The sequence below is a fragment of the Rattus norvegicus genome, chromosome 13 (assembly GCF_021556685.1).
Source record: "Rattus norvegicus strain SHRSP/BbbUtx chromosome 13, alternate assembly SHRSP_T2T, whole genome shotgun sequence".
Classification (NCBI taxonomy): domain Eukaryota; kingdom Metazoa; phylum Chordata; class Mammalia; order Rodentia; family Muridae; genus Rattus; species Rattus norvegicus.
The window spans coordinates 78418029-78442185 of record NC_141546.1 but is presented as its reverse complement, the minus strand read 5'-3'; the positions used below and the strand labels follow the sequence as shown (position 1 = coordinate 78442185).

The 24157-nt window shown below is 40.8% G+C and overlaps 1 long non-coding RNA gene across 1 annotated transcript in view; it reads right to left on the bottom strand.

Moving 5' to 3' along the window:
* Positions 1-6941: 6941 nt before the first annotated feature.
* LOC134481584 (uncharacterized) overlaps positions 6942-24157 on the bottom strand; it is a 66062-nt gene continuing 48846 nt past the window's right edge. Inside the window, exons 4-5 of the long non-coding RNA XR_015636117.1 lie at positions 11602-11724; positions 6942-9781 (exon numbers count right to left, since the gene is read on the bottom strand). This is a non-coding gene — a long non-coding RNA (uncharacterized LOC134481584). The remainder of the gene's footprint in view (positions 9782-11601; positions 11725-24157) is intronic.

Sequence of the window (24157 nt, the reverse complement as noted above, 5' to 3'; positions counted from 1 at the left end):
TATCCTTTGGGACTTTTAAAACATAAAACCATGTTGTAATCTGTAAATAGGAACACTGTAATGTTTTCTTTCACCAATTTTATCCCCTTTATATCATTCTCTTGTCTTGTTGTACTACTTAAGACTTTAACTACTGTGTTGAATAAGAGTGGGCACATTTTCTCCTTCTGGATTTTAGAGAAAAAGCCTCTAAGTTGTTCTCACTGAGTGTTGCTGCCCACAGAGGACAGAGGAGGTTTGTCGTATATTGCTTTTATTGTGTTGAACTGTGTGTGATGTCTATTCTTTATAGACATGTCTATTCTTTATAGGCCTTTTTGTCATGAAGATGTGTGTGTGTGTGTGTGTGTGTGTGTGAGAGAGAGAGAGAGAGAGAGAGAGAGAGAGAGAGAGAGAGATTGAAAATAAATTTAATTTAAATGAAAGCAAAGCCCACACCAATACAGTTGTCATTTCTCCTTTCATTTTTCCATAGTTACTATTATGTGTGATGACTTTTAAAAAAGAGCAGCTCTGGAGAGATGGACGGAGGAGCAAAGTGGTTGCTGCGTTTAAGCATCGAAGAGATCCCATCTCAAACAAGGTGGAAGGCAAGGGCCAGGACCTGCAGATGTTCTCTGACTTCCATCGTGTGCTCTAGCACACATACTCATCATACACACAAAGATTAAAATATAAATAAATAAAATTATGATAAAATGTGTTCATAATCCATTACATCATAAATATTTCCACCATCTGTCATAGTGCTGGTGACATTCATTTCAATAACGTAATACTCACTAAAAGAAACGCCATTATGATTTACAATTATATAAAAAATACATTATGTAAAAATACAATAACTATGAGGCATACGTTTTTTTCTCCAGCTGAGTAGTGTCTTACTCTAAATTTCTAAAAATTTAATGTTGGTGACCAAATTAGTCTCCATTCTCCTAATTTTCTACCAACCATGCATGAGCGCTCTAGTTCTGGCTACTTCTGCAATTTCTTCTGTGTGCTGAGGATGGAACCCACAATCTTGTATTTATAAGCATTCAGTCAACCACTAAGCCGCATCCACAACCCAGGAGACTTTTATCCGTATTAATATGGGAAGTTTATCTGCAGTGTGTTGGGGTTTGGTTCTAATGTTTTGAATGAATCCGGCTCCCACAATCAGGAGTCTGCATGTCCAAAGGCTGAAGGTCCTTGTTTTTTTGATCGATCAATAAAGAGTCAAAAACAGCCTATGACAGGGCAGAAGCAGGGTCTTTAGATTTGCAAAGGCTAGGAACAGAGTGGGGGTGGGGAGAGGGGAAGGAGAAGGAGAGAGAGAGGAGAGGGAGAGGGGAAGGAGAAGAAGAGAGAGGAGAGGGAGAGGAGAGGGAGAGCGGAGGGGAGGGTTGGGTTGGGGAGGGGAAAGCGCAGAGATCACCTAAAGACCTTCCGACATGTGAGAATCAGGGAAGGTAGCCACACAGGTCACTTCTCCAATTGTGTTTGGGTAAGTAGAGATGAAATATAGATTTAAAAGATGTTAACTCAGGAGTACCAGGGGAAAGTGTTGCTAGCAGCCAGAAGGATTATTAGAAATGCCCAGCCATTAAGCTAGACACGGCATATTAATTGGCGTGCGTGCATGTGTCTTTCATTCGCTAGACCAGATAACTCTTGGGTGGATGTGCGCATGCAACCCCTAAGGATAGAGCGGGTTAACTACCGCTACAGTGGTGTAATTAGTTGAAGAAAATAAAGAGGGGAAGCAGTCACCTCAGCTGCTACCTAGTTGCAAATGCTTGGATTAATTTCAGACTGTGAATGAGCTAAGCTCTCCTATGAGATTGTCAGCTACAGGAATTGACAGGACAGTCAGGAATGTATAGTTCTTGGTCTAACTCTTTGATCATTATCAAAACTGTATCTTAAAGAAGAGTCTCATCCGTTACAGTTCTCCCTTGAAGAAGCATCTAGGGTTATTTCAGTTGTTCTTACATGGAAGAGCTCCCTTCCCCTGCTATGTACCTCAGAACTTTCTATCCCTCAGCTCCCAAAGCTGGGATTGCATAAGTCTGTGACACCATACCCAACCCAGAACCAAGGTTCTTACTATAACCCAGATGACAATAAGTATAAATAAGGTGACCAGCATTCAGAATCTCAAGAACTCAACCTTGGAGAATTTGTTAGTGTCGTTTAAAGGTGTTTGTACTGTAAGGACACAGCTCCTTAAACCTCACGATTTTCCTAAGGTTCTCTTATAAGAGCTCCAGATAGGCATACACAGTAGGGTAGTGAGTAGGGTCCTGGCAGCGTCCTTCCAAGGCAGTCTGCAGTTGTCTTGGCTGCATGTGTTGAGTTCTATGGGCAAAAATGTCCCTGAAAGTGTCCAGCCTTGGAGCATGAAATCTAGAATACCCGATCAAGGACAGAAAGTTCTTTCTTATCCTAAGTTGGGTTCTGTTGTTAAGCTCCACTGGAGCAGTGCTTATGGCCAGAGGCAATTTCTGCTTTCCTCATTGGCCAGTCTCTTTATGGAAAACATGGTCTCGCTTTTGAATTTGACTCAGAGCCACTGATAAAATATCACTTTTCCTCTCCTATTTCCCACACCCGAAGACCACATGGACAGTTATCTATTATTTTCACTTCTGATTTCTTTCAGATGGAGAAAGAATATAAGTATATGGTGACTCAACTCACATGTAGAATTTTACAGTTATGTGACTGGTGTTTCAGTTCTATTTTTTTTTGTTATAACACTTTGAGAATTTAATAACAATATTTTAGCCAGTCATAATTGTCAAGGATATGCAAAGTCGTAGAGAAAGTGGTGGTTTCTGTAGATCTTTAACCCACTTCACAGGATGGTAGGTTTCAATTTGGACCTCCAGCACTCTTGAAGTCTCGGTCCCTGAGTAGTCATGGAGGCTATGGAATCTACACCAGATGAAGGCTGTTGGGAAGTCTTTTAAATGACTGAGGTGTGACTTGGAAGGAGGTTGTTTTGGTTTTTTTGTATTTTTCACTCTCAGGCCTTAGGTGGGAGATTTTGCTTCAGCATGTGATCCTGTGCTGCTATGTGACTGCAGGCCCAAACAATCATGTGTCCAACCTACATGAAATTCCCACAGTTGATTATCTCCAGTGTTTGTTTTAATGACAGACTGTTAACACATATTATTTACCTGAATCGTGTAAAGAAACAGATATTTAATGACTATAAGCAAGTGTTTAAGGAGCAAAAACACTTGTTAAAAGTGCAATTCAGTCTGTGAGATACAAGGTATGCAGGCACACTGGACACCGCCTTGTTAACTGTTGGCTTTGGTAAGGTGTTGGGTACCAGTGGAGTTGGCAGAAAACTTGGAGAATTTGTTGGTGTCGTTTAAAGGTGTTTGTTCTGTATTTAGAAGCAATAGCATGAGGAGGGGAGGGGAAGGGTTGGGGGATGTTGGCCTGGAAATGGGGAAAGGGAATAACATTTGAAATGTAAATAAGAAATACCCAATTTAATAAAGATGGGGAAAAAAGGAAGCAATAGCATGACATTTTTTCAAGAGAAATTTTATTTAAGGAAAAAATGCTCACAAATGTTCTATATTCAACACTCAGACAACATTGCCTAAACTCACCGAAAATGAATATGTGATTATGACATACGGTACATCTCTCCGAAACTACTGTAATTCTTTCCTTAAACTATCTTTTGTGTGGTATTAGCATAATCCAGCTTTACTTAGTTGCCAAATACCAGGCATTACTATTATGACTATTATTTATTTATTATCAATATCCTTAAAGTATGTTCCATAAATAACGCAGTTTCATAAATGACAATATAGTTGTGTATTTTACATTCATTCATTTACTCATTATTGTTAATAAATCTGGGTTTTTTGGACAATTTCTTAAATGCATATAAACGATTTATTCTGGTTACTCTCTCCCCAAATAATTTTCTCCATCCCACCTCTCCCGTCTGCTTTCTTTCTAAGCTCTTTCCCATATTGTTGACTTTGTGTTTGGTTTTGTGTCGCACAGGGTTTAGCTAGGACCACCTGTGTGAGCATAGGTTTGGAACTAACTATGCTTTTAAACCTGGCGGGCTTTATTTGTTGCTACACAACTGGATACTATGTATCCACCCTTAGAATCTGTGAGTTGCCAATAGTTCAGTGGTAAGTGTTAGGGCCCCATGACGCCCCCTCCCCATCCATAGCTGACCATTGGGTGGGCCCAATTTGCACAAGCTCAGTACCACTAGGTGAGGCTGCTGTGAGCATATGATTGGCATGGCTTTGTCATACTTAAAAGATTGAGTTTCTCAGACCTTCCCAGTTTTCCAGCCATTGTATTAATTTAGCCCCATCTTCTGCAAAATTCCTTTAGTTTTTAGGAGGTGGTGTCGACGTCATGTTTTGGAATTAGAAGTCAACCATCCTTCACTTTCAGAATCTTCTATAGCCATGGATCTCTGAAATTCACCCCTCTTCATTGCAAACTGTGGCATATTTGATAGAGTCTGAGAGCAGTCTTTGTAGTGTGAGTATGGATATTTAGAAGACAGTTTGATGATGTCAATTCGGCTAGGCAGTAAGAGTTCTGCACTTCCCCAGGGGCTTAAGACTTCCTCAGCCATGGGCTCTTAATTGGGTTTACAATGCTAGATTTGTATTTCCTCTTGTGAAACAGGAGTGGCTGGTTACCCTCATAATGGTCTTGGCGCTATTGTTCCAATATTATCATGCCTGGAAGGTTGGTGTTTTCAGTCATAGAACACAACTGGGCAAGACCTATGCTGCCTATACGCCCACAGTAGCTTTCTAGCATTGTGAAAGCAAGCCATCAAGGGGAAGCTTCGGACTCTGTTCCAGTTTGGTTCTCTGTATATTGCATCCTAGTTGTGTGATGTCTTTGGCAATAGAGTCTCATTAACTACCTCTGTGAACAACCGAGAGGAATGGCAAGACACAATGTAGTGGGGGGGGGGGGTCTCTGGGGCCTCACTAACCCGAATCTCCTATGGAGGTATCATACAGCTGCTACTGGGGGATTCTATTTAGTTACCCATCACCTCTAAGACACACATTTTCTAGCCTTATGGTATATCTTCCTTTGCATTCTCTTTTATGTTCTTGAGTTGGGAGACCAAATAGCTTTCTGTGTAGGTTTTTTTTATAACCCTGTTGTCCTAACAAAATCTCCTCACTTCTGTCCCCTATCACCCCATTCCTGCACCCTCAGTTTGAACTTTTTCACCTTCAGTATTTTCCACATTCCACACCCATTTTATTTACGGTCTTTGTCCCTGGACGTGTACTCTTAATACAACTCCGATCATTTTAGAGAGCATAGTCTGTTTTATTTAATGTAGTTATTGATATATTTCAATTTATGTTTAATTATTGTCCTGCTTGCTTGTTAGTCTTCCTGTTGGTTTCTTTTCCTCCCTACTTTTGCTCTTGAGTTACTCTTAGTGATTTACATTCCAATTCGCCAATTCTATTTTCAGTTATGTCTAATTGGCTGTTAAACTACATCTAATTCTTAAAATTCAGTTATTAAAGTGTAGTTTCATAATTATACTCAGTTTTAAATTCTATTTCTCACTACAAATTCTTGACCTTAGTCTACATTTTCTTTATAACATAAATTATACCAAATTCATCAATCCATGTCTAATAATCCTATGTAATGTGGCTTTCATGCATCTGCCCCCTTGGGGTGTTCTCTCTCTTCTCTAAGTCAGTTTTTCCTGGAATGCCTGACAATATTTTATTAGATGTTAAATATTAATATGTTGGAATATTGAAAGATGACTTGAAATTTTTGTTGATGCTAACTTCTTTTGCAGAATATTTATTTTGCTTGTAGTGAATTATTAGAACATGGAGATTTATTTTAAAAAATAAATTTATTTTAAAAAATAAAATAACTATGAACTAAATTGATCTGATAATTTGTTTAAATTTGTATAAAGGTTAATTCTGCTTATTATAGACCTAAGAGGTCTCAAACATAAGCTAGGTATTTTTCCAACTTCTTCAGACATACAAAGACTCCAATAGCAAATTTTGACTACCCCCCAACACTATTTCTCAATTTTTGGGCTTACTTGGCTGAAAATATCTTAATTGGATACATAACATTAAAGTCCAGGTTCATCTTATTGAGGATTTTGAACTCTCAATTTCTGGTTTGCCTTATACTTCTAAACTGGGATAAAAATGATTTTTATAAATTTAGCTGGCATTTCAGGTTGTGTTTACTGAGTAGACTTCTAAAAGCATAATTTCTTGAATAAAACTGTATACATTTTAAAGCTTTGCAAACACTCTCCCCTGTTGTATCTCTAGAAATACTTTCTTATTTATAGTTTAATAACAAGGCTTAGTTTTAAGTGAATACCTATAACTTTTAATATAAGAAGAAACAGAAAAATATTTTTATTCTTGTAAAGATTTTTACCCACCCAGTCATAAAATTTTATTAGTGGAATTTTTACTTTATCCTTCACACACAGCAAAAGGCTTCTCTTGGGCTTGATTCAAGATATATTAGATTACATCCACAAAAATCTATTCGTTCCTAGGAAACATATTTCAATTTGTATATAAACCATGAGTTCCTGTGAAATTCATAGTATAATCTTAAACGTGGTTGCTTCAATGATCACTGACACAGAGTTGTGGTAGGGAAGCCTGATGGGGGGGAAGAGTAACACAGAAGTACAGAATTTTGCAAATGACTTGGCATTTCAAATGCATGTAAGTGGCATGTCAGGGGCTGTCCATTTTCTATCCCACCGTGAGCAAAGAATCCTTTGAATATTTTTTTTCATAATAGTCCATATATGACTTGGTTCTAGCCTATAAAGGTAGAATAAAACTCAGGCTTTTCATTTTGGAATGACAGGAGAAAAAATTATGTCTCACCACCTCTAAGAACAACAGCCATAAGAAAATAAAAACGGTTTAATGATGATTACACCAAGGAGAATGATTTCAAATTAGCAGACACCTTTTCTGAACTGCTGAAAGGAGAAAGAGAAAGAAATAATAAAGCTACAAAAACCCAGTTTATTTTATCAAAATTAAAACTACTTCCTCCTCTCCACTTCAGAGTAACCTTGCGTTGGAACAGTTTGAGGATTATATTGCTCTAATCCCTCTGCAGTCAATTCCACAGCGGGAGGTGCTTACTGCAGACCAAATTATAGGGCTAAGAATGTTCACAATTCAGTGAACCGATTGGCCGACTACCCCTCAGGGCTTTCGAGTCAAATATTTACTCATCTAAATGGGAGCAAAGAAAAGAAAATGGTTCATAAAGAGAGTCCCAAAGCATGTATTATTAAAATAACAGATGGAAATGTTGTATTTTTTTTTAAATGTTCTTTCAGTGGATTCTTTTGAAGTGTGTTTTGGTAGGAAAAGCTAAGCCAAACGTGGAGGAGAGAGAGGGAGGGAGGGGGGAAGGCTTTATTTTCAAATGTTGATGTCAGCACAGTATAAAGATAGCACTCCTTAAAAATGGCAAATCACTAAATGCCCCGTAGCATAAAGTGTTTGCGAGGTCTCTACTTCGTGTAAAAGTCCCAGAGGAGAATAAAGCTGAAACAGGCTTTGTCCTCACCACTCAGTTGTTATGTGGTGCAGTGCCTCACAAATCCTGGCCTTTTCAAAGGATACACACATGCAAGGCCTCCCGGTTGAATCCTTTCATGATTCCCCAAACGACTAAAACTTGAGTCAAGACAAATTATCTCAAAAAAAAGCCACTGGCTTCATTGTTTTAGTACATGTATTGTTACTTTTCTGTCACTCCGATAAACACCACAGTTAGAGGTAACTGATAAAAGGAAGCGTATATTTGAGAGGATGGTTCCGGAGGGAGATCCTGTGCTGGGGTGGATAGCATGGCCGCAGGAATGTCAGATCAGGGAGCTTAGAGCTCACTTCTCATTGACACAAAGGAAACAGAGCAAAGGAGAAGGGGGAGCCCGGACATAAACTTTCAAAGCCCACCCCTCAAAGGATTTGCCTCCTACAGCAAGGTTTCATCTAAAAATTCCATAACCACCCCAGACAGCATCACCAACTGGGGTTGAAGTGTGCAAACACCTGAGCCAGTGGCGGGCACTTCTCACTCCAACCACCACATTCAGTTTTATGTCACTAAAATATTATTCTGGCTCAAAGGTTCAAGCAATGGTTACTTTGTCTCCATTTGTTCTGGGAGACAGAATGTCATAGAGGGGAGCATCCTTGACAGGCAAAAGGGAGGGAGAAAGAGAACAAGAGGAGGCAAAAGAGAGGGTCTGCTAACAGGATATAATCCCCCAAGGGCACACATGGAAAGCTCCAGTCCCCTCAACTGGATACCACCCACCACTCATGGTTTCTATTAGCCCAGCAAACTGTTACCCTACAAAAGAAGTAATCTATTGATGAAATCAGACCCCTCCTGATCTACTAATTTCCCTAAAGCTCATTATCTAGCAAATAACATTTTGGCACAAGATCTTTGTGGGATATTTTTGATCCAAACCATAATATTTATGCTGGCCTGGGTTTAGTAGGAAGTGGATAAGATTATGGGTTTCATGCCACATGGGCAATACTGATGGGCCATCAAGCCAGAGTTTTTAAGGGGAAAAAAGGAGAGAAAGAGAGAAAGAGAGGGAGAGAGAGAGAGAGAATACAAGGAATAAAGACAAATGAAAAAACATAACCTGTTTTATATTCCTGTCCCCATGACAGAATAAACAGTTTAGAATTCTTTCTGTTGTCTTTCCAGGGGCAAAAAACATCCAGTTCTAGGCAATCAATTTGAAGTTATCCATGGTCAGTCCAAATTCTCCAATGCTTAGCTCTCAGGACTTGGTGGGGTGCCCTGCTGTTCTCGATGAAGCTCTAGACTTGTCATGTGATAATGTGATTTATTGCATGGCGACTGGCAGCTACTCGGGCCAAAGAAAGAGTGTTCACAAGAGCAAACTATTTTGCCCTTGTAGCCAGACATGGTCTTTATTTGTGACAGAGAGGCGAATATAAATTCTGCTTTAGTCTGTTATGAAAAGGAGACTACCTAGGAAAGGATAATTAGAATGCAAGATATTCATGACGCTTTGGATACTGAAATGTAGACTACTGATAGCCATGCATGGCGGCTGCTCTACTCAGCAGCAAGAATTATGAGAATTTTCTGTTGGCCTCTAAACACTGAAAACCAGCATCAGCCACTGGACAAAGCGAAATATATCCAGAAGTCTATGAGTTCTAAAATGTCAGGATGAACAAGCAGAGGACAAGTTCTATGGACACAAGGAAGATAGAACAAACAAACAAACAAACAAACCAACACCAGCAACCCACTGTACTAACCAGTTGGGCTCTCTCAAGTAGGGCAAGAAAATGTCACAGCATCTGCTCAGAGAACGGAGTCAGAGAGCCACAGAATCTCCAGGTTTCAGCCATCAGCAGAAAGGTTTATAGAAGAACCATTTTTCTGTGCCTCCTTTGATCACAGGGCCCCGACTTTGAAAGGTTCTACCCGTCTTGTGGTTTTCTGGTGGTGAGCCAGTATATTCTAGGTGAAACACTTCACTTCTTTCAGGACAGCCTTTCCACTGTAGTTCCCAGCTCCATGACTCCCCTCTTCATGTTTAAATTAGATTCGAAGGACATTGTTGACTTCAGCATGAATCTTGCATGGGAGGGTTTGCAAACAGGAGGCTCGGCTCTTCACTTCTTGCATGGGTAATCCTATGGAAGTCCTTGAGAAGTCACAGTCGCTGAGGAGGCAGAAGGGAGAGTCACAGTAAATGTTCATTGTGGTGATTTGAATAAGAGTGTTTCCCATATGGTCCTGTGTCTGAATGCTTTATCCCCAGTGGATGGAGTTGTTTGGGGAAAATTGGGAAGTGAGACCTTGTGGGAGGAGGTATGTCACTGGGAATGGGCTTTGAGGTTTAAAACCCATGTTAATGTTATCTATCTATCTATCTATCTATCTATCTATCTATCTATCTATCCATCCATCCATTTATAATCAATCTATCTCTATATATCTATTTATCTCCTGCTTATGACTTATCTCAACTACTGCTCCAGCATCATGCTTGACTGCCTGCTACTAACACTGGCATGATGGTTCTGTACTGAACCTTTGAAGTTGTAGGCCTCAGTAAACTGTTTCTTCTGTAACTTGTCTTGCTCATGGTGTCTCTTCACCTAAATACTAGGAAAGTACCTTAGACTACCAGGGAAGTACAGCGATAGGAATCAGTGGCAGGGTGTATACCTAGTAGATTCAATGCCCTATGTTGAATCCCTATTCTCTCCAAGGCAGGTCTGATGAGTAGCGACTGACTAGCTTAACCTAGCTAACTTTCTCAAGATATTGAAGGCACTGTCAGTCCTTTGTGATAGACTTTTCTCTACTCTGAGATTCTAGAACTGGTCTTGGGCCCCATGCTCTCTAACCACAAGGTCTTCCAATACGTTTTGATCTCACTATTTCTCTGAACGTGACCTCTCTGCAATCATCGGATCACTTTCACACGGGTAATTTTATAAAAATTTATATTTACAGAGTAACTATTATAAAATGAAATGTTCTTGCTTTTGATGTGGTTTACATTAACTAATGTGGCTAGAGACACCGATAGGCTTGCTCACTCACAAACACACAAAGTGAGTGGTAAATATATTTAGCCATTACAAACTCTGTCAAAGGAATTATTGATAGAACAAGATTTCTGCTGGGCAACGTGTAGAGTGGTTAAGTATGAGAGGGTTGAAAGAAGACTAAAATGCTTCCTACCCAAAATAGTGTCTTGTACTTTAGAAACCGAATTATATTAAGACACTAGTCTATGATTGATCAGAATAATTATAAGCTGAAACAGATATCAGGTTCATCAGGTCCACATTTATAAACTGGTGTGAGAACTCTACCATAAGTCTTAGAATAGCTAAGGGTCATCATAATATTATGTTATTAACTAATTAATAATACATTCACAGAATCTGTGTTTAAAAGAGTGCAAAAATAAAATCGTGGTTGGCCACAACACTTTTGGCATCAGGTATATGGAATTAGATCCCAGATGTACTACTGACTGGCTGTGTGGCCTCGAGGAAGTTATTTTCCTCCTTTGGATCTTAATTTCCTCATCTATAAAATGAAAGCTTATGGGCTCTTAGGAATGGTAAAGCACGGAAGAGGGGAGGAGGAATTGGGAAGGTTCTGGGGCTGATGAAGAAGAGAGAATCAAAGAGGAGATGCAGGTAACTCCCGCTATACAAGGAGAATACACTGAGGTCAGTATGAACAGCAACAACAAAAAGTAACACATAATAGTCACATGGGAACTAACATTAAAACATCAACCTGACCTTTGTATACTAAATCCAATTCTTGTGCCAGAGGGGGGAAAATGCTACCAAACCAGAGAACTATATTAAGATTATCAAACATGATTACAATACATATATCACACAAGCCCCACACACTTAATGAATTTTATACATTTTTTCACTTTTATGTGTGTAGCTATGGAATGAATGACTGTGTGGAGGAAATGTAATATATAAAATTTTGGTTCCTCACTAAGGGAGGAGACCAATAAAGGTACATGCGAAGAACATTGTGCCTTCAGGACGCTGGCTGATCCTGTATGCAGGTCTTCAAATTCTTTTGTCATAACAGCCAAGGGACGAAGGTAAGATTTGCCTGCAAAACAAGAGGTAGATGTTGTGTTATGTGACCGAGATTCCTTATAGTTGAAATGGATACCAACAGAGCTAAGAAACAACTGGTTGGAGTATTCTAGTATCAGTAACTCATATTCCAGTAAACACAAGCTATTCCAGCAATTATCACTGGTGGGGTATGGACCTAGTATATCCAATGCCCTATATTCAACAACCACAATCTCCAAGGCTCTGCAGATGAGTAGTGACCACCTAATCTAACTTTGTCAAGATAGAGCTGGTACAAAAATATAACGGCTATTTTCTCAAGTTGGATGACACAAAGCTAAGGATGTAGCTTGGTAATAGAGCACTTTCCCACCATTACACACACACTAAAAAAATAATAAATTTTAAAAATTAAATGAGATGGCAGCAAACACTTAAAGTTTACTTGAGCATTTCGGAAACATTGCTATAATATAACGGAGACTTGCTGGGCAGGTGAGGAGACAACTTAATAAACAGAACAGAGCTCATGCTCTGAGATAAAGAATTGATAAATGGGACCTCATGAAACTGGAAAGCCTCTGTAAGGCAAATGACATAGTCAATAAGACAAATCGGCAACCTACAGTTTGGGGAAAAAAATCTTCACTAACCCCACATCAGATAGAGGGCTAATATCCCAAATATATAAAGAACTCAAGATGCTAACCACCAAAAAAAATAAACAACCCAATCAAAAATGGGCATAGAATTAAACTGAGAATCACAACAGAGGAATCTCGAATGGCTGAGAAGCGCCTAAAGAAATGTTCGAAGTCCTTAGTGATCAGAGAAATGCAAATCAAAATGATCCTGGGATTCCGCCTTCCACCAATTAGAATGGCTAAGATCGAAACCTCAGGGGACAATGCATGTTGGGGAGGATGTGGAGAAAGAGGACCAGTCCTCCATTGCTGGTAGGATTGCAAACTGGTACAACCATTCTGGAAGTAAATGTGGAGGTTCCTCAGAAATTTGGGAATAAACCTACCCAAAGACCTAGCAACACCACTCTTGGGAATAAACCCAAAAGATGCCCCACCATGCCAAAGGGGCACATGTTCCACCATGTTCATAGTGGCCTTATTTGTGATAGCCAGAAGCTGGAAACAACCCACAACAGAAGAATGGATACAGAAACTGTGTTTGTTTATATGATGGAATATTACCCAGTTAAGAATGAGGACATCCTGAGTTTTGCAGGCAAATGGAAGGAACTAGAAAGTATCATCCTAAGTGTATAACTCAGACCCAAAAGACATTCATGATATGTATTCACTGATAAATGGATATTAGCCAAAAAAAATAATAAAGTACAGAATATCCAGTTCACAGAACTCAAAAGGTCAACAAGCTGAAGGGCCCAAGTAAGGATGTCTCAGTCCCACTTGGGAGGGAGAAGAAAGCAACCACAAGTGGGGAGGGAGGGAGGGACAGTGGAGGGAAAGGGGATGGGGTGGGGGGAGAGGAGAACATGATCTGGTATTGGGTGGGGGAAAGGACTGAAGCCTTTAGGGCCAGCAGAAAGAGGAAGGAGGAAGGAGGTTGGGAGGACCCTCTAGAATGTACCGGAGACCTGGGAAGTGAGAGACTCTCAGGACTCAAAGGGTGGGGGGGACCCTAGATGAAATGCCCTACTGTAGGGAGAGGGAGCTTGTTGAGCCGACCTCCAGCAGAAAGACGGCATCAAGGGAGGGATGGAGTTGCTATCCCACAGTCAAAACTCTGACCCATATTTCTTCCTGTCTGAAAAAAAATGCAGGGATGGAAATGGAGAAGAGCCTGAGGAAAAGAAGGTCCAGTGACAGGCCCAAAGTGGGATCCAGCTCAAGAGGAGGCCCCAAGACCTGACACCATTACTGAGGCTATGGGGCGCTCACAAAATGGGACCTATCATGACTGCCCTCCAAAGCTAAACAAGCAGTGAAAGAGTCAGATGTAAATATATGCACTTAACCATGAACAGAAGCTGCTGGCCCCTCTGGTTGAATTAGGGAAAAGCTGGAGGAAGCTGAGGAGGAGGGCAACCCTGTAGGAGGACCAGCAGTCTCAATTAACCTGAGCCCCTGATATCTCTCAGACACTGGATCACCAACCAGACAGCATTCAACAGTGGAGATGAGGTCCTCAACACACATACAGCAGAGGACTCCCGGGTCTGGGTTCAGTCAGAGAAGATGCACCTAACCCTGAAGAGACTGGAGGCCCCAGGAAGTTTAGAGGACTGGTGGGGTGGGTGGGGTGGGGACATCTTCGTGGAGACAGGGGTGGGAGGGGGGAGAAGAAGGAGGTTAGGGGTGTGGAACAGTCAGAGGGTGGACTGGGAGGGGAATAAAATCTGGAGTGTAAAAATAAATAAATAAATCGATAAATAATTTTTTAAAAACACAGAAAAAAGAATAAGGACGAGTGTAAAGAGGTGGGGAGACAGGTGGAGAGGAGGGAAGGAAGAAAGGGAAGGTGACAGAGACACAGTGAAGGCAGCTCAAACCTGGTTGTCCTGGTGTGTTAGTTTTTGTCCCACTTGATACAAGCGAGGTCGTTTAGGAAGAGGGGCCCTCAGCTGAGAAACTGCTTCCCTGAGATTGGCATTAGGCAAGTCTGTTGAGAATGTTTTTAAAGGTAATAACTAATGTGGGTGCCCAGCTCACTGTGGGTGGCACTGTCCCTGTGCATGTGGTCCGGGTTATGTAAGAAAGCAGGCTGAGTTATCTTTCAAACAAGTAAACAGCATTTGTTCATGGCCTCTGGTTCCAGGTTCCTGCATTGAGTTCCTGCCCTGGCTTTTTGCCCTGACTTTCCCTGATGATAGATTATAACTGTAAGCTAAAATAAATTCTTTTCTTCCCAAGTTGCTTTTGGTCATAGTACTTAATCACAGCAATAAACACCTGAGACAGGCAGTTACATCCTGATTTTACATTTTAAAAACACCAAGAGTAGCTCCTGGGTTAGAACTCACGGCTGTGTGTCTGGTGCTTGGCTCAGTGGAAGCAATACAGCACACTGGCTATGAGCTCAGCTTGGGGTTTGCCTTCTTCTTGTTCTGTGACCTCAAACAAATCACTTATCCTGACTAATCCTCAGCTATTTTTACTCTTCTATATAAGAGAATTAGCATATAGAAATATATACTGCACAGGCCTTTTTTAAAAGATTGGATCTAATAATAAATCCCAGAATGTCACTCACTCTTGGCAACCACCATTTTTATCAAGTTGCTTAAATGCCCCAGTTCATCACTTTAAATGTGTATTACCTTGAGGCGGGACAGGAAAGTGGGAAACTGGGGGCATAGAAGAAAGAAAATGTAGCCCTTAATTCAGGAACCCACTTGAAACCTCTTGCCAGCAAATAAACAAGAATTCTAGCACAATTACCAACTTCTTAAAGCCATTCTCCCTTCAGGGGTCAATCCAGGATTTTCTAGGAATCTCACCAGAAACCGCAGTTATAGGGAATGACCTGTCCTAAACCCATTGTGTTACCTTAGTGGTTTCTGAACCTTGTAAGATTATGCCTTGGTCCAAGGCATCTCCAGAAACACCCTATAATCTCAGATTATATTTCAGATTACAATATCAAAAGAAGAAGACAAAGCTATCTTTTGAGATGTGGCCACAGAACCATCCATATGGTGTGTGTGTGTGTGTATGTGTGTGTGTGTGTGTGTGTGTGTGTGTGTATCTTGACAATATGATTTTGAGAGAAAACAAGGGAGTGAGGGAGGAGGCTTGTGAGGGATCAGAGAGCAAAAGGGGGAGGGGTAAATGATGAAATCAGAGTATAATTTCAAAAATAAAATATTATAAAAAAATCTTGTAAGAAGAGATACCACAGAAAGGGGATTGCTCTTTTAAAATGGTGTATGTGCCTAATGCCAAGGCAATTAATTATAATTCTCCTTTGAGGAGACCAGACCTACACTTGGGTACCTCAATTTCTGCAATCCTCCCATAAGAACCACACTCCTATTCTTGCTTATGTCTTTCTGCACCTTTTCTAGAGAAGTTCCCATTCACGGTTAGGGTATATCCTAATTTCTCCTTAAGTGCCTCTTTTAAATCTTGTAACCTTCATCCTACATCAAAACAAACCTATTAAACCCCCAATCTGCTTCAAAAACTGTCTCATCATGACTTTGTTTTTCTACGACAAAGCCACAAATACAAGTTTGGCCTAGCTGAGATAGGTGTGGGTGTGTCTGGTAACTCGCTGCCAGCAATGTGATGTGTCCTCGGAGAAGCACTTGTGGAGGGATAGCTGGAATCTCTGCCTCCCATGCTAGCTAAGATCTCTGTGCTTTCATAAAGCCTCACACAAACTGCATATGACTATTTGTCCTTTCCATTCACGTCGGTTACACACAACAGACTTTTACCTTTTGCTGATGGAACAAGTGAAACAAAGGAAAATAAAATAGTTATCCTGGGATTCTAAGATGAACCCTAATCAGCATAATTTCCCCAAAGCCTAGTCTTCGGTTTGGCCAAACAAACTACGGTTGCCATGGGTTTATCGGTGAGTCAACACTGAAGATACTTAGAACTGTTTTCAAACAACCCTGGTATACATTTCATTTTTGTTTTGCACAGAAGAATGAACTGACAGGGAACTGGAAAGAGAGGGAAAGATGGTGAAATAAAGTAGAAGTTTTGCGTTTAAAAATGGAGCTGAGGGGTTGGGGATTTAGCTCAATGGTAGAGCGCTTGCCTAGCAAGCACAAGGCCCTGGGTTCGGTCCCCAGCTCCGGAAAAAAAAATGGAGCTGATTTGATTCACGGACTTAATGTTAAGGTTTTCTGTAAACAGAGAAGAAAGTAATAGACCCATTGTGTATTACAATTGTGCATTGTAATCTGTGTACAATTTGGTTTCAAAGAACCTAAACGCATCTTTAATGAAAATAAGAAAATCTGAGTGTAGAACAGAAAGGAAGCTGAGTGAGGAGCAGGGAAGCCAGCCATGGTGACAGGTGTCTACAATCCCAGCATTCGGGAGGCTGAGGCAGGGCACCCCCGGGATACCCTGATTAACATAATGAGACCCTATCTCATACCAACAGACAAAACCCCTAGAGATAAAAGTAATAAAAAAAGAGATGAAGAAAGTTCAAAAGAACTCCATTGACTTGCTTCACAAATAAGACCTGAGCTCAATGCCCAGAACCCAAGTTAAAACGCATGGTCTTGGTGGTAAATGCTTGTAATCCCAGTGCTGGGGTGGAAGGAAAACGTGGCTCCAATGGAATTGGCCAGCCAATCTCACCTGTGTGCCATCACGATGGGGAGCAGCACTGTCCCCAAAAAGAACAAGGCAGGCAGCACCTGAGGAAGAATGGCTCAAAGCTGTCCTCTGGGCCCTACCTATACATGTGTGTAGAATAATTATGAGAAAATAACAGTAGAGCGTTTAAAGTTCAAAATAATATTCGGCTTCGCTGGCAATGGGTAAAGTGTCACCTTAGTGGTGGTGTTTTTTTTATCAGTCAGGGGCAGAGCAGTTGGCAGTCTTTAGTTCACCCTAGTTTAAAGCCTCGCTTGGTGGTCAAAGCTGGTTTGTGCCTAGAACATATAAAAATCAAATTCAGGCAGTGCAACAAGGGCGGAGGAAGGCAGAGACCTGTAGCCTGCCCTACCACCCACAGACATGCCCTCCAGCACAGGGCACAGGGGTGTCATGGAGACCCACTTGCTGCCATGCTGAGCATCAGGACCGAGGATGTCACCCAAGGGCCTGCAGGCTGCGTGGCCAACCTGGAGTGGGAGCCACTATAATATGCTAGAATGGGATGGACAGATGGAAAGAAGGAGAAGTGGAGCAACTTGAGCTTTATGAAGAGAGATGGAACTGGAGCCTAGAAGGTAGAAGAAGCAGCTTGTTGTGCATGGCCAGCTCTGCCACCTGGGGCCATAGTGAATTCTCAGCCCAAGCTGCGGGAGGCCATGTCTGGGTCTGTGCCTATGCAGTACCAGGGGTTGGTGTCCATGTTTCTGGCTCATATTACCACCAAAGAACACACAGGGCAGCTACCACATAGATGGCCAGGGGCTGTGGAGGCAGGAGCTAGCCCCCAAGAGCTAATGATGCCTCCAGCTAATGGCCTAGTTGGAGCAGGGTAGACGCGAGTGGATGGAGAGACGAGCAGGACCGGGGTGCACAATGTGATATTCATAAAAAAATCAGTAAAGTGTTAAAAAATAATATATGTATATATTATCAAAACTTAAGAAACTTATTTCAGGCTAACGTTACTGGTAATGCAATTACTTCAGAAAAATCTCAAAATACAGCCTTAAATCCCATTTTCTCCACTCTCAAACGTGACAGATGGGGACAGACCAGCTTCCCATGGCCTTAGAAAAATGAATACTTAAATTTGTTTGGAACTTTTCAAAATCCATGTGCCCTCAAGCCTTTTGGAGTATACTTATAGAATAAATCAGTAGATTATATGTTTTGGTGTGGTACATGATAGAACATTGGCTATCCTCATGATTCATGGTAGGCTGATAAATGTTAGTCAGACAATGATCACTCAAAGATGCCTATTTCCTAACCCCCAAAGTCTGAGGAAATAAGACGTTATAGGATCTTTACAGGTGTGACAAAATGAAAGATGCCGAAGTCTGGATATTGTCCTGGTTTATCAGGTTGGTCCCTCTGTCATCCAGAAGTCCTTTTAAGGAGAGATACATAGGTTAAAAGGGAACTTAAAGATGCTGTGCCACTAAGTTTGGCGGAGTAAAGCACTGTGCACAAGAAAAGGAATGTAGGTGATCTCCAAGTGCTGGGGAAAGCTGAGAAAGTGTTGCCTCCCTAGAACCTCTATGCCCAGCCCTACCAAAACCTCAGTATTAGGTCAGTGAGAGCCTTGCTGAACTTCTGGCCTGCAGAAATGTGAGATAATAAATTTGTGTTTCCAAAGCACTGCATCAATGGTAGTAGCCTATTGCATAAAAGTAGGGAAATTAATGATAATCCTAGACATATTTTCTGAGCAATTCATGTTTCCTGTAGAAAATTAGACATTATTAAAGGAAGTCTTTTAGTAATATCAGAATAAAACTGATTGCTCTGACCATGACAGATGGATCTCTGACTTTACTTCCAGTTGTTAAACAAAATGAAACACTAGAAACTTGAAAGGGAGAAATAAAACAAAAATAAGAACAAAGCAAAATGAAATAATAACAACAAAACTTCTTTTCAGAAACAGGACTACTCTAAGAATAAAAGAAAGTGAGGTGAGGTCTATAAACCACCACTCCCCTCTCCTCTTTGAGACAATAGCTCACCATGAAGCCATTCTATCCTCAAATCCATGATTCTGGTCCTCACGCCTGAGCGCGCACTACTGTCTTTATGCCACCCCCAAGTTTTGAGAGCACACTTGAAATTCCAATTGCTTAGCGTGTGAAAATATTTTGAACGCCTAGACGATGCACTAGAGACCCAAGAAGTATAGCACCTCACCCACAAGACTGGATTAGATGGGGGAGCCCCAAAGTCAGCCCTCCACTGTGTTTAGAAATGAGCTCAAATTAATCTAATTTTTAACCAACCTATTTGGTACCCTCCAAAAAAAATCAATACTTTTAAAATGTGGAAAATAATAAATAGACCCAATAACAACCTTTTCAATGCTGAGCAGCTAAAAACATATGAAGTTTTGTAAAAAGCCAGGACATCCAACCTATGAGGAACAGAAGGAACAGAAGCATGTAGAAATGTTCACACACTCATCCAAATTGGACTGTGAGTTAAAAAATAAAAAAGAAAGAAACCCTATGCCTAAGGCTAGAACGTATAGATTGTAAAGAATCAAATTGAAGTCACGCTGATCACATTGATGTCTGGGATTTCACTGGACAGGAATAACAGCAGATTAGATTTAATAGAAGAAAAGAATCAGAAACTTAAAAGATCACAAGGGAAGAAAGAAAAACTAATAAAAGTCTTGTTAATGTGTTCAAGAATGAATGATAGAAAACAGGCCTTGAGGAAAGACTAAAATGTCTACTGGCTGTGTTCAAGTTGTTAGTTAGCGTTATATTTAAATTGTTGTGTGGTTTTGATGAAAACCCAACACTTATCTATTCTCCTACAAGCCTTAATATGTAATTCCTTGGAGGGACTGTAAAACATGCTGAGTTCTACAGTAAGCTTGACAAAAGAAAGTCAGAGTCACGCACACTAACGCACTAGGCACTACATTCTAAGAAGAGGGCTTTCTGATTCTTCAGTTCTCAGAGATGACACTGTTGAAAAGCATTGTTCATGACTATGGGTATGTTCCTTATGCACATTATAAGCATATTTAATATTCTTCCCAGAGCCACAACAAAGAACAGAAGATTGTACATTGCACCCTAACACTAGAGCAGAACAAAGACATTGGAGGTTAATAACATGGATATGACGTCTTATCATTCATAAACTATTCACATGTTAATTACACAAATCCTTGCAAGGTACGTTGAAAACAGGGGTCAGATTTCTAAAGATTTATGTTTCTATTTTAAAGCTGCATGCAAAAAAGAAAAATCACCGTATTTCTTTATCCTGACTAGATAAAGTTGGAAGTACCACAGCAAGTGTTTCTCCAAGGCTTCCTCAATGTAACTCTCTTTACAGATTCCATATCATGGTAGTGGTAAAAGCTGCTGGTAATTGCTTGCAAAGGTCATCTTTAATTATTAAGTTGACATAAAATCTAATCAGCTGGGAAGGGGGTATCCTACGTTTTTTGGTAGATCAGGTTGACCTATAGGCATGCCCTTGGGGAGATGGTCTTGATTTGGGAAGACCCAGCCCACTGTGGGCAGCACCATTCCCTGAGTTTGGATCTCAGGCTATGAGAGAGTAGTCAGAGAAATTGAGTGAGGTACCTAGCATGCATACATTCATTCTCTTTCTGATGAGTACTGCGGATGTAGCTAATGGCTTCTAGTTCCAGTCACCCTGATTTCCCCACAGTCGTATATGGTAACCTGGAACTGTAAACCAAATAATCTCTTTTACCACTCAACTTGTTTTGACAGGGTGCTCTATTATAGCAGACACAAAGGAAATGGGTAATGCGTACACTGCTTTAAAAAAACTGACTAATGAAAAGTTAATGTATTTCTTTGGTTCTAAGATGATTAATCTGCATAAGAACTATTAATTTAGTACAAGCCTTTATTTGTAAAATGAAATGAAACATAAAAGTAAGATGAAAATATGATGCCTACATTATATTTTTAAATGCTGCAAGAAAACCCATCAGTGAAGCTTTGACTACTCATGAGTGCTTTATAAAAACATTAGCAAGGTAAAACATATTAACAATAATTTGTAAACTGGCATTACTCTTTGAAAAGATGCACTTAGAAGCTCTGTTTTGAAGCAACTTTGAATATGGTTTTCCAGAAATTGCAAATACTTCTGAGTAAAACTGGAACTCCATTTATTTGTCATTGTCCCACTTCTGCAGGATAACTACACCAAATTTGTCTCCTTCAATGTCAGCTGTATTTGGTAGCTACCGAAGTTTTTATTTTAATAATAATCTTGATACAAAGAAGTTCGGTGTTTTACATTGAATATAAGACGATGCACTGCGGGCCGCTCTTTAGAAATGCAGACAACTATCACCAGTCAACCTTTCCTACCTCGTCTTTCCATAGAAAGTTAAATGATGAAGACATGCTCAAGTGGAGGAGTCTTGAGCCCAGTGGCTAGGTGTTGGCGGGAAGACGGAAGTTCTGAGGCAAGACTAGAGTGTCAGGGTCTCCCTGAGGTAGCCTAAGCATCTTCCCGTCTTAACTCCCAAATGCTGCCATTGCAGCCTGAGCCCAGCTCAAAAGCTACCCCAAGGTTGAGGAAATACTGTGTGAAATTAAAGAGTGTGTTTACTTGTGTTTCCTGGTTTGAGATAAAAATAAAGTTGATTCAGTCTCCCAATTCTAAAGAATACTATTCTCTCCTCCCTGGCTTCGAGAAGTGGGGAGCATGTCAGGTGATCTTTGCTGGACTGTTTTAGCTGTGAGGTTCCAGGTCATTAAGACACTGAAAGATCCTGCTCAGGCATGCTGGCCCCCACGATGCTCGGAGAATTCGTATCGTTGCTAAGCCTGCTTTAGGAGACGGAACCCGAAAGCTGTTGGTTTTAGGAGTTGGTGAGACGGTCTTTCGACGACAAGCTTCAATATCTAAAGTAGACACGGCTTCCAATGAGCAGGACGGCAGCTCCACTTCTAATAAGTTAATCCAATGGTTTTTGTCATGAGCAAAACAAGAAATCATGTTTTTAATCACGCTAAAAGGTCTCTGCATCTTGTTAACATCTGGAGTTCAATCACTTCTGTGCTAAAAACCGGGGAATGCTTCAGCAGGGCATAAATCTTGCCCCTCGTCGTACATGTGATCCAGATGCCGGGGGAGAATTAACGTTCGTTTGTAACACATCTGGTGTCGGCAGCTTTGAGCAAACTCTAATAGAAAGGGTACGGAACTAACATGGCATTACCCCTTCCCTCAGGCCAGAGGTTCTAGACCGAAGGTAAAAGCCTGCAGGTGTCCCCTGAGGCTTCGCAATAAACTGCATTAATCAGCCCTGGCACTGTGTTAAGTGTGGGGTGTTTTAAATTTTCCACCCCAACTTCACAACCCAGTAAGTCTACATTCCAACCGTCGGGAGCTTGACAACTCTTTAGCTCGGCCACCATCTTGAAACGCAGAACAACAATAGAGCCAGAGTTTGTACTATGCCACACGATGTGGGAAAAGGCAAGGAACAATGCTTAACTGTGAGTGTAAGGAATGGTTTGGCGTCATCAGTGGGAGACTACAGGGGAGGTAAAGATTTGATCTTAAATCCCAGCAGTGGTGTGTGCATATAGACTTGAGGGTATTTTCTCACAAAGGTCTCACAAAAGAGAACCAAATCAGATAGGTTTTTGTTTTTGTAATAAAAGATCAAGTCCAGATTTCTTAGAATAACATTGTTTCATTTTCCAACCTCACTTATCCTTACTATAGTTAAGTTCTAAGCTATAGCAAATATTATGGTTTTTAAAACTGGATTCAAAAATTTGTGTGATTCAAAAACTCTTTAAAGTTTTTGCCTGGAGGGCTGGAGAGATGGCTCAGCGTTTAAGAGCACTGACTGCTCTTCCAGAGGTCCTGAGTTCAAATCCTAGCAACCACATGGTAGCTCACAACTATTTGTTATAGGATTGGATGCTCTCCTCTGGTGTGAAAGAAGACAGGGACTGTGTACTCATATAAATAAAATAAATAAATCTTTTTTTTAAAAAAAGTTTTTAAAAGAATTTTTGCCTGTGCCACTCTATCTGCTAGAAATTCTTCCTTCAACCTTCCATCTTCCCCCTAACTCCCAGACACTTGGCTCAAGACTCCTCCATAGACTTGCACAGGTCTTCGTCGTTGCACTTATCTCCTTAGCTGACTGATCCTACTCTGTGAGAATCTCGGAGAGAAAGGATACTGATTAGAAAGCATGATGGCCCATACCTCTGATCCTAGTACCAGGCTGAGGCAGTAAGAGTACCAGTATGTGGCCAGAACCTCACATATGAAGCCCAGGTCATCCTGGCCATGGAGTAAGACTTCCCCAAAGAAAGAAAAATCAGTAGGAAATGAAAAGAAAACATAGTGACTGTTGAAGACATCTAATAGTCTTAAGAACTAGTTTGGGCTGGTGAGGTAAAGCTATTTGCTGCCAAACTTAATGGATTGAATTAGATACCCAGAATCCCACATGATTCAAGGAAAAGTCTCACTCCTGCTGTTGGTTCTCTGACCTCCAAATACATGCAACATAGCATCTCTGCCCTCTGTATACCATGTGCATGTATGTGCATGCATGCACACATACACACATGTATGTACATACATATGAAGAAAGATGTAATTAAGGACACATTTGACATTGTTACAGGTAGCCTCCAGCTAAATTACATTTCAATAAGAAAATTAACTGTGCTCATCAAATGATAAGGCACATATTTGTTACCTGTAGATAGATAGTTTGTGATGAGATTTTAAAGAATAAACCTCTGACTATAAATGCATCTGAATGGTGGTGTTATGTCTATCTGGGAACAAGACCCAGGTCACAGAAGTATGAAGCACCAGCAGAGGATCCTGGCCACCAGAGGAAAGCCAAGCTTGCAAGCTGTGCCACTCACAAGGCGTTAGCTCACATCGTCACAGAGGAACATGGTGGGTGAGTTCTTCTAGCCTGTGCGCATTCTTTGTGTCATTAGTGTGGTGTGTGTGGCAGAATGTTAGGAGAGAAGTAAGCCTAGGATGTGGCTCTGCTAATCATGTGTTGAGTTGGTTCTGTGTGACTAGAACTAGAGTCTCAGAAAAGGCCACCTTCCAATTTAGACTTGAAGACTGGTATGCCACGAGATA